This window comes from Ostrea edulis, chromosome 5 (genome assembly GCF_947568905.1).
Source record: "Ostrea edulis chromosome 5, xbOstEdul1.1, whole genome shotgun sequence".
Taxonomy (NCBI): Eukaryota; Metazoa; Mollusca; class Bivalvia; order Ostreida; family Ostreidae; genus Ostrea; species Ostrea edulis.
The window spans coordinates 67705516-67720698 of NC_079168.1; the positions used below are offsets into that span (position 1 = coordinate 67705516).

At 33.3% G+C, this 15183-nt stretch overlaps 1 long non-coding RNA gene across 1 annotated transcript; it reads left to right on the forward strand.

The window, feature by feature from the left end:
• Positions 1-2284: 2284 nt before the first annotated feature.
• Positions 2285-3331, forward strand: LOC130054711 (uncharacterized). Its single transcript, XR_008803024.1, has 3 exons — positions 2285-2392; positions 2762-3084; positions 3236-3331. It is a non-coding gene; the product is annotated as an uncharacterized LOC130054711 (long non-coding RNA).
• The last annotated feature ends 11852 nt before the right edge of the window (positions 3332-15183 follow it).

Genomic DNA, 15183 nt, shown 5'->3' on the forward strand with positions numbered 1-15183 from the left:
TCAATTCCCGGAGAAATGAATGACAAAATCTTTTGATTTCTTGAATTACTTTACTGGGAGAACTTAATTTTTTCCAAAAGCCCTTAAAATTTGCGTCAGTTTACTACTTATAGAAAATAGTACAACTGACTTAGATAGGAGACATATTTCAAGCCCTATAAAATCTGTAAATTCCAGGAGCTTCGCCCCCTGGACCCCCAAACCCCCTGCCTCATAAAGTTGCGCCCCCCCCCCCCCCCCCGTAATCGCAATTCCTGGATCCGCCCCTGTTCAGGACACAATGGGTTTTATTTCTTTCTGTTATATCCTCTAGACTTCATAATAACGAAGATTCAAATCAGACTGCTTTGATGTTTACATTTTGAGGGGGGTCTATTATTCATTTGGAGAGGAATCAGTTTATAATAAAACTGGACGCAGCACGTTGGCAGACGACAACAAGAGTATATATAATCATCAGTATCATCAAATAAGTTAACAAGGCTAATACATGTAGTATCATTTACTTCGTACACAGCCTCAGGAATGTATATTTTTATTTCACTGCAGTTAGATATAAGAAGGAATCACCTCAGATTTCACAGACACTGTACGGAGACCATTCTCTATAAAATCAATGGAAAATATATATATATATATATATATTACCTATACACACACACACACACACACACACACACACACACACACACACATATATATATATATATATATATATATATATATATAGATATATATATATATATATATATATATAGATATAGATATATATATATGACTAAAGACATCAGAACTTACATAAACAGAACACAGAATCATAGAATACAATAAAAAATATTTAATTTTTTATGTGAAGCATTAAAACTATTACGCATTTAAAGTTGACAACTAAAATACGGACCTTTTTAAATGCAAGGATAAGAGTAATATTTTAGCCTTTTAACTCGGTTTTATGTAAACAAGACGAGTGAAATATGGCGTGTAAAACGTTGCACTATTATACTAATCTTGTTATTCATATTCGAAAACTTGTAATTTATATTCTAAAGCATATCATTCATTTTCGAAAAGTTGTTGTTCATATTCGATAATTCTATCATTCATATTCAAAAACATGTTATTCTTATTCTAAAACATGTTATTCATATTCAAAAACATGTCATTCTTATTCAATAAATTGTTATTCATATTCTAAACTTTTCATTCATATTCAAAAACATGTGATTCATATTCGAATATTAAATAATTAATTATCGAATATAAATCACATGTTTTTGAATATGAATGATAAGATTATCGAATATGAATCACATGTTTTTGAATATGAATGATAAGATTATCGAATATGAATCACATGTTTTTGAATATGAATGAAAAGTTTAGAATATGAATAACAATTTATTGAATAAGAATGACATGTTTTTTAATATGAATAACATGTTTTAGAATAAGAATAACATGTTTTTGAATATGAATGATAAAATTATCGAATATGAATAACAACTTTTCGAATATGAATGATATGCTTTAGAATATGAATTACAAGTTTTCGAATATGAATAACAAGATTAGTATAATAGTGCAACGTTTTACACGCCATAGTGAAAAGCTAATTTTCTAATTTAAAACATCTTGAATTTGCACACTCATAAATTTAACTTATAAATGGTACATTTTACCTAAAGAATACTTGAAATGTGACAGATATAATAAACTTGGATCGATAACTATACATTTTGAAAACTTTGTAAACAATAACATACCACAATCTTTGTTTACATAACAAATGATACACTCTCTACAAAGAGCTTCTGTCACACTGTATAACTTTATTTTTTTTAGTGAAACCTTTTAAACACATTAGACAGTAGATTTTGATCATTTAAAAGTGAAAAACAGAAAGTTTTGGGGAAAATCGCGAACCACTCCCTTAAAACTTAAAGAAAACATTAGGTACGTATATGTACTTTTATATTGTATATGACACAGCAAACCAGAGATGCTAAAATGATGAATTGAAATCACATGCAAATGATATTTATTATCATTAATCGAAACCTAAATTGAACCACCTGCAATTAAGACTTTAAAAGTAATTCATGATACCAACCTCTTTTCCGCATTCGATACATGTGATGTAAATTGAATAGACAGGCAAGAGACAATAAATTCTGTACGAATAGGTAGTCCGTGTCACTGGTCGTATCAATCACTATATATTGGTATAAACAAACTTTTCTCACATGCTTCAGGAAACAAACCATTAAAAAAAATCTAATTTATTACTTCGTTTCAAAACTGTAATACATCATGTTCATTAAGCGGACTATATATAAGGACCATTGATAACCGTTCAGTTCATAAACATTCTCCCGATCGTAACCGCCTGCATGTAAGTATCGACATTTTTATTCTCAGGTGTTCATCACCTTATTTGGTAAATGAAATAAAATGTTCACTATATCATATAGTATAGAGAAATGTATTTTTCTTAATACATTAAGAACGATGAGGGAGTGCCTTCAATTTCCAGTTTGTTCATCATTTCGTGATATTTCGAATATATACAACATTTTTTTTTTTATGAATATCAAGAAAATGGGATATGTATTCTTAGATTATTTGAAAAATAAAGCGAAACGAGATGGCATTGTACAGTTTCTCGAATTACATGTATATACAATATGTACTTGTAGTACGAATGTTGTAGACCTATTAACTTAGAATGCATTTACCTATCTAATTGATTTATTTGTTTCAGATTTCAGAATGAATTGCAAGCAGCTTTTAGTTTTAGTTTTGGTGGCTGCTCTCATGGTCACTTCCAGTGACGCCCTGCTTTTCAGGGGCCGTCGTGGCCGCCGCGGGCGTTCGGGATTAGGGAGCTTGGCCGCTGGGATTGGACTTGGGCTCTTGGGGTCGCGTCTTCTAGGAGGGCATTCTAGACCCTACTACGGATATGGATACCGACCTTACGGATACGGATACGGATACCCTTTCGGACATCACGGGGGGCTGGGTTTCGGACACCATTACGGCTACGGGGGTCATTTCTATCCTAGCCGTCCATTTTACTAAAGATGGGTACGTATTCTAAACAGAAGATTCTGAAACTCATATAAAATCTGCAAAATATACATAAAAAAGATTAATCATCCATTGATAGATAAAACAATCAATTTTGTAAAACAAATTTCTCGTAAAGGTATTTTAAAAGTTAGTATGTATATTTCAGGACTACTCTGCTGCCGGTGGTTTTGTGTTCCCAATTCTTTTGCCTTGGAAAGTTTGTAAAAAAAAAATATAATAATAATAAAAGAAAAATGCATGATAATTTGTTATTGTTGAGGAAAGGTTTCGAGATGTGAAAAATAAGTACATGGTGTTTAAGCATCTGTCCATACAGAGGAATAATAATGATGAATGCTACATCAGAGAAACTTGATATGGGTGAAAAGTGGAGGATCTTTACAACAATACTTTGAATTGAAAACTTTCAAAACTTTCATTAATAAAAAAAAAACCGTTTTAGTAGAAGCAATCTGAAAAGTTTTTGAAAGCCCTTTTGGATTCGAACTCCCGACATCTTAGTAGTCGACGTGTTAACCTACTGAGCTACTCAGCTAGACAATGAAATTTGAAATGAATAGACAAATATTGCTGATATTCTAATTGTATTCATGTTTTAAAAAGAAGTCAGCCATTATGACGATGTAGAGCACCTCATTGAATTATTCATTTCATGTTGGTGTTGTGGTTGATGGCAAAGTAAAATCAACTAAACTGATTTATTGCTTTCAAACTTAACACAGTAAAAGTAATTTCAACGTGGGGGAGGGGGAGGAGGGGGGAGAGGGCAAAAATTGGACGACTATAAGAACACTTGGAGCAGTTCTGATTTTTTTTTAAATCAATGAGATTAAAGAATTTAATCTAGTGCAACTCCATGTCATATTAATGAGCAGTTAAAAGGATATTTCCATAGACTATAACCTGAAAGCTCAGCAGTCTTTTATGGGGGGAAAAACGTCGTTTTTCTCCAACATAAATCTGCTATACTTTCTTCATAACGAATAATGGAAAGCAAGTAGACAGAACAAGTTATTCAGGAAATCGAGAGGATTGAGATATACACTACCAGGAGTATAAATACAAACTGAAATACACTACCAGAAGTATGAATACAAACTGAAATACACTACCAGGAATATAAATACAAACTGAAATACACTACCAGAAGTATAAATACAAACTGAAATACACTACCAGAAGTATAAATACAAACTGAAATACACTACCAGGAATATAAATACAAACTGAAATACACTACCAGAAGTATAAATACAAACTGAAATACACTACCAGAAGTATAAATACAAACTGAAATACACTACCAGAAGTATAAATACAAACTGAAATACACTACCAGAAGTATAAATACAAACTGAAATACACTACCAGAAGTATAAATACAAACTGAAATACACTACCAGAAGTATAAATACAAACTGAAATACACTAACAGGAATATAAATACAAACTGAAATACACTACCAGGAATATAAATACAAACTGAAATACACTACCAGAAGTATAAATACAAACTGAAATACACTACCAGAAGTATAAATACAAAACTGAAATACACTACCAGGAGTATAAATACAAACTGAAATACACTACCGGAAGTATAAATACAAACTGAAATACACTACCAGAAGTATAAATACAAACTGAAATACACTAACAGGAATATAAATACAAACTGAAATACACTACCAGGAATATAAATACAAACTGAAATACACTACCAGAAGTATAAATACAAACTGAAATACACTACCAGAAGTATAAATACAAACTGAAATACACTACCAGGAGTATAAATACAAACTGAAATACACTACCGGAAGTATAAATACAAACTGAAATACACTACCAGAAGTATAAATACAAACTGAAATACACTACCAGGAATATAAATACAAACTGAAATACACTACCAGAAGTAAAAATACAAACTGAAATACACTACTAGAAGTATAAATACAAACTGAAATACACTACCAGGAGTATAAATACAAACTGAAATACACTACCAGGAATATAAATACAAACTGAAATACACTACCAGAAGTATAAATACAAACTGAAATACACTACCAGGAATATAAATACAAACTGAAATACACTACTAGAAGTATAAATACAAACTGAAATACACTACCAGAAGTATAAATACAAACTGAAATACACTACCAGAAGTATAAATACAAACTGAAATACACTACTAGAAGTATAAATACAAACTGAAATACACTACCAGAAGTATAAATACAAACTGAAATACACTACCAGAAGTATAAATACAAACTGAAATACACTACCAGGAATATAAATACAAACTGAAATACACTACCAGAAGTATAAATACAAACTGAAATACACTACCAGAAGTATAAATACCAACTGAATTACACTACCAGAAGTATAAATACAAACTGAAATACACTACCAGAAGTATAAATACAAACTGAAATACACTACTAGAAGTATAAATACAAACTGAAATACACTACCAGGAGTATAAATACAAACTGAAATACACTACCAGGAATATAAATACAAACTGAAATACACTACCAGAAGTATAAATACAAACTGAAATACACTACCAGAAGTATAAATACAAACTGAAATACACTATCAGGAATATAAATACAAACTGAAATACACTACCAGAAGTATAAATACAAACAGAAATACATTACCAGAAGTATAAATACAAACAGAAATACACTACCAGGAGTATAAATACAAACTGAAATACACTACTAGAAGTATAAATACAAACTGAAATACACTACCAGAAGTATAAATACAAACTGAAATACACTACCAGGAGTATAAATACAAACTGAAATACACTACCAGAAGTATAAATACAAACTGAAATACACTACCAGGAGTATAAATACAAACTGAAATACACTACCAGGAGTATAAATACAAACTGAAATACACTATCAGGAATATAAATACAAACTGAAATACACTACCAGAAGTATAAATACAAACTGAAATACACTACCAGAAGTATAAATACAAACTGAAATACACTACCAGGAATATAAATACAAACTGAAATATACTACCAGAAGTATAAATACAAACTGAAATACACTATCAGGAATATAAATACAAACTGAAATACACTACCAGAAGTATAAATACAAACTGAAATACACTACCAGAAGTATAAATACAAACTGAAATACACTACCAGGGATATAAATACAAACTGAAATACACTACCAGAAGTATAAATACAAACTGAAATACACTACCAGAAGTATAAATACAAACTGAAATACACTAACAGGAGTATAATTTTTGACGATATATTGGGAACAACAAACACTGTAAAATCGTACAAATTTAGAACTTTTTGATTAAATAATCTTTCCGCCATGAAATATATAAAGTCCTGTCCAAACCGTTTCAAAATTTTAATCAACCTGAATGTTTTACCTGAATAGGTTTAAGTTATGAATGCAAAATAAGTGAACATCGTGAAATAAGTATTGAACCAATACCTACACGGTTATATAGCATCCTACGCTTTAGTGCTCAAAACCCGAGGAGTCCACTTCCTTAAATTCTGATAGAGAAGTCATTCCCCATCTGTCATCTGCTTCACTCACTCGTAACCTATTTGTCAAACCCTTTCCTGTTTCCCCCTTTAACGTAACGAGTCAAAAACCAGTAGCATGAGATTAAAGGCTACGACATTTTTACATAATTTGTCAATTCAATAAGACTCGAATAGAATGCGCAAATATTTCCAGATTTATCATACTCGATGTCATGGTACTATGGCAAAACACCTAGTGCTGTACGATGCGTGACTTCACCACTGGTGTTCTCCGCCTATCGTTTACCTTTCACACAGAAGCTCTCCTCATTTACTACGATAAATAGTTATGTGGTTCAGTAAAATTATCTTCATTCACAAATTAAACAGCGCATTTCTTTACAACATTGTTACATCATTCAAAAAGCATGTGAGAGTATCACTAATCAATTAACGAATATTACCGCAATAAAATTTTGCTGCAGAGTTACGGGGAAATATCAGTGCCAGGAATTACAAGTAGTTACATTACCAGCGTAGTATATTAGCCTTTTCCCCATAGTAGCCCCCCCCCCCCCCCCCCCCCCGAAAAATGGCAGAAGTTTGGCCAAAATCGTACTTACTTCTTTATGTTCCGGAAACAGCTTCTCCAGTAGCAAGGGAACAAATTAGAGAGAAAATTAGTGAATCTCTTATAATTACCTTTAGATTGGTAATTCTAGGGTTTCCAGTTGCATTCTAGAAATGAGTTTGAAACTTTCAAGAATAGTCTCTTTTTCATTTTTGTAAAAGAATATTACCAGAATAAAATTCTCAAATAAGAGAGAAACGGACATGAATGCAAGTGCAGGACAGCATTTTTAATACTTTAATGATTTTATCACACAATTTTTGAAAATGTTTATACGAAACCTAAAATTTACAAGAGGTCCATGGTACATACTGTCCATTATCAGTAGTCACATTACCGGTAAATATTGTCTATTGTCAGTAGTCACATTACCGGTAAATATTGTCTATTGTCAGTAGTCATATTACCGGTAAATATTGTCTATCATCAGTAGTCACATTACCGGTAAATATTGTCTATTATCAGTAGTCATATTACCGGTAAATATTGTCTATCATCAGTAGTCACATTACCGGTAAATATTGTCTTTTGTCAGTTGTCATATTACCGGTAAATACTGTCCATTATCAAGGTTACATTAACGGTAAATATTGTCTATTATCCGTAATTATATTGCCGGTATATATTGTCAATTATCAGTAGTCGTATTACCGGTAAATACTGTCTGTTATCAGTATTCTCATTACCGGTAAATACTCTCTATTATCCGTAGTCATATTAAGGTAGATACTGTTCATGATCAATAGTCACATTACCGGTAAATACTGTTTATCATCATTAGTCATACTGTGTATTATCATTAGTCATATTACCGGTAAATACTGTGTATTATCATTCGTCATATTACCGGTAAATACTGTTTATTATCATTAGTCATATTACCGGTAAATACTGTCTAGTATGAGTAGTCACATTAATGTAAATGATGTCTATTATCAATAATTTCATTACAGGTAAATACTGTCCATTATCAAGGTCACATTAACGGTAAATATTGTCTATCATCAGTCGTCACATTACCGGTACCTGTCCATCATCAGTAGTCACATTACCGGTAAATACTGTCTATTATCAGTTGTCATATTACCGGTAAATACTGTTAATAATCAGTAGTCACATTACCGGTAAATACTGTCTCTTATCACGTATTAAGGTAAATACTGTCTATTATAAGTAGTCACATTACCGGTAAATACAGCCTATCATCAGTAGTCGCATTACCGGTAAATACTGTCTATTATCAAAAGTTACATTACCGGTAAACACTGTCTATTATAAGTAGTCACATTAACGGTAGATACTGTCTATTATCAAAAGTTACATTATCGGTAAATAATTTCGATTATCAGTAGTCGCATTACCGGTAAATACTGACCATTATCATTAGTCACATTAACGATAAATACTGCCTCTTATCATTAGTCACGTTTTGTTTGACCCTCGAACGGATCTGTTGCCCTCAGCCTACGGCTTCGGGCAACATACCCGTTCTCGGGTCAAACAAAACAGCTGTTTTCCTCGAGCCCAGTCAATAACTGTATACTGTTTTCCAACTTTAATCAGCAGAGAAAGGAGAATAAAATGAGCAATGGTGAAAGTTACCTACCATTATTACCTGATCATGTGACGAACTGTTTCCCGGTCACGTGAGATACTTTTGCCCGATTAGCAGATCAGGAAGCCGTAGACCGAGGGCAATAGATCCGTTCGAGGGTCAAACAAAACAGCTGTTGTCCAAGGACACAGTCTATAACTGTTTTGTTATACACCTTCATTCTTAGGTTTTTATTAGATGCAAATGGTTTGTTGACATGGACTTTTAACAATTCAGAGGGATTGCGAAAATTTATCAATGTATCCACTAGTTTAAAAGAAAACATACCAAATATCCTACTTATTAATCAATAATTACATCTTTTATGTTTCTGTTCTTCGACACAATTTAATAAATTTTGTATTTCATCATCTGTCAAAACAAAGCAGCAGATCAAGAATCACGTGACTTGCGTAGCCATTAGAAATACACCGGTCAACAGTTGATCGGTCAATAGACCACGAGTGTGAGAGTGCATGATTCAACAGTTGAAATGTTGATTCTAAATTGTATTCGTTTTATATATGAAAAAATGAAGGTATATAACAATCACCTCTTGCCTCTCGGTAGTGGCGAAGACCCGGGAAACTGTTGTCCTCGGCCGACGACAAGTTTCCCGTATCTTTGCCGCTACAGAGGGACAATAGTTTTGAAAGTGGGAAATGCCGAAAAACGTGCTGGTCAAACACTTGTAGAGAATACTATTAAACGACAAGTACATGTCATTGGTCAAGAAAGGTCTGAGGCATTGGTCGTGATTATTTCCTTTAGTAAAATTATAGAGCTGAATGAGATAAATGCAAGGTGAAGATAACGAACAGTGATCAATCTCATAACTCCTACAAGCAATACAAAATAGATAGTTGGGCAAACACGGACCCCTGGACACACCAGAGGTGGGATCAGGTGCCTAGGAGGAGTAAGCATCCCCTGTTGACCGGTCACACCCGCCGTGAGCCCCATATCCTGATCAGGTAAACGGAGTTATCCGCAGTCAAAATCAGTGTGCCAAGAACGGCTTAACAAACGGTATGAAACACGTCAGACAGCATTTGACCCAATGCGAGGTTGTATTGACGAACTAGATCGTTATAACGACCATAGAATTTGCGAAATGCTGACTTCAATCGAGACTGTTGAAATCCCTGTACCATCAAATTGTTTGTCAGTAGCTTACCTCGATTTAAAAACTGACTATACCCAGAACAAGCTCTTGCATATCGAATCAGTTGAGATATATAAACACCATATGCAGGTGATAATGGAATATTGCTACATAAATGTGGGAAGTTGACGATGGAGAAGCTGAAATCATCCCGTTTGTCATACAGTTGAGTTGTCAGTTTGCCGTTAATACCGAGCGAAGCTCGGACGGGCCGAAGGCCCGTCCGCGAAGCAAGGCTCTAAAGGTAACACGTATGTAAAAGAAAAAAGTCAAAATCAGCAAAAGAAAAAGAGATAATCTCTATATACGTTCACCGAAATTTTCGTGATCCATATGGGCGCCGCCATTTATTTTTTCATTACCTGCTTCAACATTTATTCGTGTTTTATTTTGAATGCCAATAATAGAAGACTCTGACGTGCAATTCGTAATTTAAATACCCAATTTGTTCAAAGTGAATAGTATAATTATCATTGTAACAAGTTTTAGGAAATAAATACATATAAAACCGTAATACGACTAAATAGATGAACGAGTTCATGAGTTTCTTTGAATAAGAATATACGATAAAATTACGGTTACTTTTTTACGATTTTGAATTTATTGGTAAATTTTGTTTAGTTTTAACGGCCTTTTTCATTGCATACGGAATATATTGTTGTTGTTTATAATTGTTTGCTTTGAAAAAGAGAAAAAAGTCGAGGCTTAATGTGACGTCACAATGCACAGTTTACGTTGCGTTTTATTTCCCGCGTTCAATGAATAGGCGGATCCTGTATAACTGTTGTCCCCAATATTGAGATGTTACTGGGTGTTTAGCGCAAGGAAAATTTCATTCAAAATATATATTTTTAAATGAATCATAATCTACCATACTTAACGGAATTATGATTACCACTTGGGACACTCCAATGACCATTACATGCTTCGCTCGGTCCAACGGTCACACCGTGTACATATTATCTACTTTCAATAAAATATCTAAGTATGAAGCAGAAGTGGACGACTCTGTGGTGTCCTTTATTTCGAGCTCACAGGGATATATCAAATCGACATATGAATGAAAGCTATCATTGTTAATAGACAAAACGTCATCGATATATCTAAAAGTCGAATTGAGGGTCACAGCGAGAGATTTTTTCTTCTCACGTAGAAGTTTTTGAATAAATTCTGCTTCATATGAATATAAAAACAGGTCAGCTAACAAAGGAGCACAATTCGTGCCCATGGGAATTCCAACAAACTGTTGGAAGACCTGATCACCAAAGACCACGAAGATATTGTCAATGAGGAACTCTAGCATATTTTTTTATTTCAACTTCAGAGTACTTGTGCGTGGAATCAGAGTGGTGTTTAACAAAGTAAGTTTTTGAATGACTGATCACTAGATATGAATATTTCCGTTTTCCGTTTTTGTTGAAGAAGCAACTGTCTATGATGTCAAAAAGTCTAGTTTTTAATTTATCGTGAGGAATGGTCGTGTATAGTGTTGAAAAGTCATAGGTTTTAATGCTATTGATTTGGGGAAAATTCTTTACATTTCTTTACTCACGCATAGTTTTACGCAAAATTGTATTATCAGTACGTATTTTGAACCAACTAAATTTTCATGTTGGTATGCACTGTTAGAACCAATCAATCAAATTAAATATTTCCCAATATTTACCAGTATTCCCAATCATCACGGGAAATATGAGTATTTCCCCAAGACTTTGTCACTCGTGATATTGCTGTTTATTTTTGCACAATGAATATCAGTCGCGGATCCAGAAATTTTTTTCCAGGGGGGGGGGGGGGTCCGAACCTTTTCACAAAAAAATATTTATAATGTAATGTGTTTTGAAGGTTCGACGACGAATGAAGAAGATATATATATAATTTTCCTTACGTTACTTGGCGTATTCTACTGATTGGATTTAAATAAAATAATAGAACAGAATCAATAATAATCAACAACACAATGATTTAAACTGATCTTCTATATTTATCTGGTTTTTCTCTGTTATCTCTCTGTGCTCTGAGCCTAGGTCTGAAACTTACATTTGAGCCTTAGCTCCCAGACCTATTTCTAAACACTGGGTTTCAAACACCCTATTAATACACTTTGCTCCTTTTTATTCAGCAAGAATCTATGATACCCAAATGGTCCGTCTTCAGCAATTTGAGACACCGCAAATGAGTAGTCATAAATACCTTACCTCCAAGCACGTCTTCACTATACGACGACTTCTTCCAGAATGAACAACCAATATTGAATAAGACCGCTTTATATAGTTTCCCTAAATCTGCTGAGTCAGATCTAGATCATCTTAACGTTTGGAACATTGTCCGAACACAGGAGATAACATATGATTAAAAAAGAATAATTCAACCTTGATTATCTAATTTGCATATGATTAACTTGATCAACGGAATTTCACTACAATAATATGATAACAGTCAACTCATTTTTCTTATAAATCGTTATATTGTAAAAAAATTTATCTTTGCAAATTCCGGGGGTTGGGGTTGGGGGTGGGTGGGGGGTTCCGGACCCCTCTAGATCCGCGCATGAACATGGTATTGAGGAAATCGTTAAGTGCTTGTATAATCAAAGACCACATGACATCCCGTTTAATGTCCACAACTTTATTGTAATCCAATATACCGTCTTTAATCTTGCCCAGTTAAGTCTGCATACTAACTGGTCCCCGTCAAGCTTAAATCAGCATACTATCTGGTTCCCGTCAAGCTTAAATCAGCACACTAACTGGTCCCCGTCAAGCTTAAATCGGCATACTATCTGGTTCCGTCAAGCTTAAATTGGCATACTACCTGGTTCCCGTCAAGCTTAAATCAGCATACTAACTGGTTCCCGTCAATCTTAAATCGGCATACTAACTGGTTCCCGTCAAGCTTAAATCAACATACTATCTGGTTATCAGCATACTAGTCATCTGGTTCTCGTTAAGCTTAAATTACCAGCTTACTGTCTGGTACCCCTTTGCCTAAGAGCTCAATGTCTATGGAGCGCCAAATTAACATAAACTCAAATAATTGAAGATATCTTCAATTATTTGAAGATATCATCAATTCAATTATTGCTCTCTTTAATTGAATTAATGCGCACATTAAATCAATTATTGCTCTCATCAAATGAATTAATGCGCGCTTCAATTCAATTATTGCTCTCATCAATTGAGTTAATGCGCGCATCAATTGAATTAATGAGAGCAATAATTTATTTAATGCGCGCATTAATTCAATTATTGCTCTTTTCAATTCAATTGATGCGCGCATTAATTCAATTAATGAGAGCAATAATAGATTTGATGCGCGCATTAATACAATTATTGCTCTCTTCAATTCATTTGATGAGAGCATCAATTTAGTAGAAATATTGCTCGCAATAATTAATTTAGAGCTCGGTATAAATAATTTGATGATCTCTTTAATTCAATTGAAGATATCTTTAAATCATTTACAATGCTTTTGTATAAGGAATTAATGTGCGCATCAATTCTTTTAAAGAGAACAACAATTCAATTAAAGATATCATTAATTCAATTGTGGATATGTTGAATTGAAGATATCTTTATAATTATATAGTTGCTCTCTCTAAAAGAATTATTGCTCTCTTCAAATGAATTAAAGATATCATTAATTCAATTGAAGAGAGCAATAATTGAATTAATGCGTGCATTAAATCCATTATTGCTCTCATCAAATGAATTAATGCGCGCATCAATTCAATTATTGCTCTCATCAATTGATTTAATGCGCGCAGTATATCAATTATTGCTCTCTTCAATTGAATTGTAGCGTGCATCAATTCAATTGTTGATATCATTAATTAATTTGAAGAGATCATTAATTCAATTAAAGCGCGCATCAAATCAGCTGAAGAATTAATGCTCTCATCAACCCAATTAATGCGTGCAATAATGCAGAATTGAAGATAGCATTAATTATTTGAAGAGATCTTTAATTCAATTGTTGCGCGCATCAAATGAATTGATGATATCTTCAAATGATTGAAGATATCTTCAAATGATTGAAGATATCTTCAATTATTTGAGTTTATGTTAATTTGGCGCTCCATAAATGTCTGGTACGCCATCCATCAACCTTAAATCACCATTTTATTATTTCGTACCTCCTCCATCAAGCTTTAATTTTAAACTTTCTTCTCCTTATACAACAATCCACTTTTGCAAAACACATATTTTGCAATTATCTTATTTCATTGATTACCCAAATTTCAGTCGAAATAGATGAATATTACAAGAGGCCTATGGGCCTTAACGGTCACCTGAGAATCATAGCCCATACAGGGAGTCTCGCATTCACATTTTTAAAGTCTCAATATGGAGTCCTTTGTGCACATGTTTATGATCTTTCAAAATCTGCACACAATTCCTATTCATTTACAGAAGGAAAAATGGAAGTTTGAAACATATAAATCATTTTGACAACCCCCTTCCCTAAAAAAAAAAACTAACCCGTGAATTTCACAATTTAAGAAGAGGACATTATGGATATCATAACCCTGCATTTAGTTTATCTGCCATGACTGTGAAAGTAGAAAAAAAATAATCATTTTTTATATAACATTTTTATTATGTGGCCATATTGGACCTGCCCAAAGGCCCGAACTCGACTCAGGAGCCGTGAATCTCACAGTTTAGTACAGAGCATCATCATAATATTGCATTTAGTTTCACAAGTTGGTAGAGAAAATTTTCTAAGATTTAATATATTTTTACATTATGGCCACATTGGCCCGCCCTAGGGCTTGAACCCCTGAAATTCACAATTTTGGTAGAGATCTTCATGGATATCATAATCATGCATTTAGTTTTTCTCAAATATATATGGGATTAGAGAAGACTTTCTAAGATTTAATGCATTTTCACTATCATAAGGCCATATTGGCCCTGCCCAGGGGCCTGAACCATTGATCCAGGAGCCATGAATTTCACAATATAGGTAGATAGCTTTATGAACATCATAATCATGCATTTAGTTTTCCTCAAGTATATATGGAAGTAGAGAAGATTTACCAAGACATGATGCATTTTCACTACATGGCCATATTGACCCCACCCTAGCGCCTCAACCACACACCCAGGGGGCAATGAATTTCACAATTTAGGTAGATACACCCTTGCTCATTATAA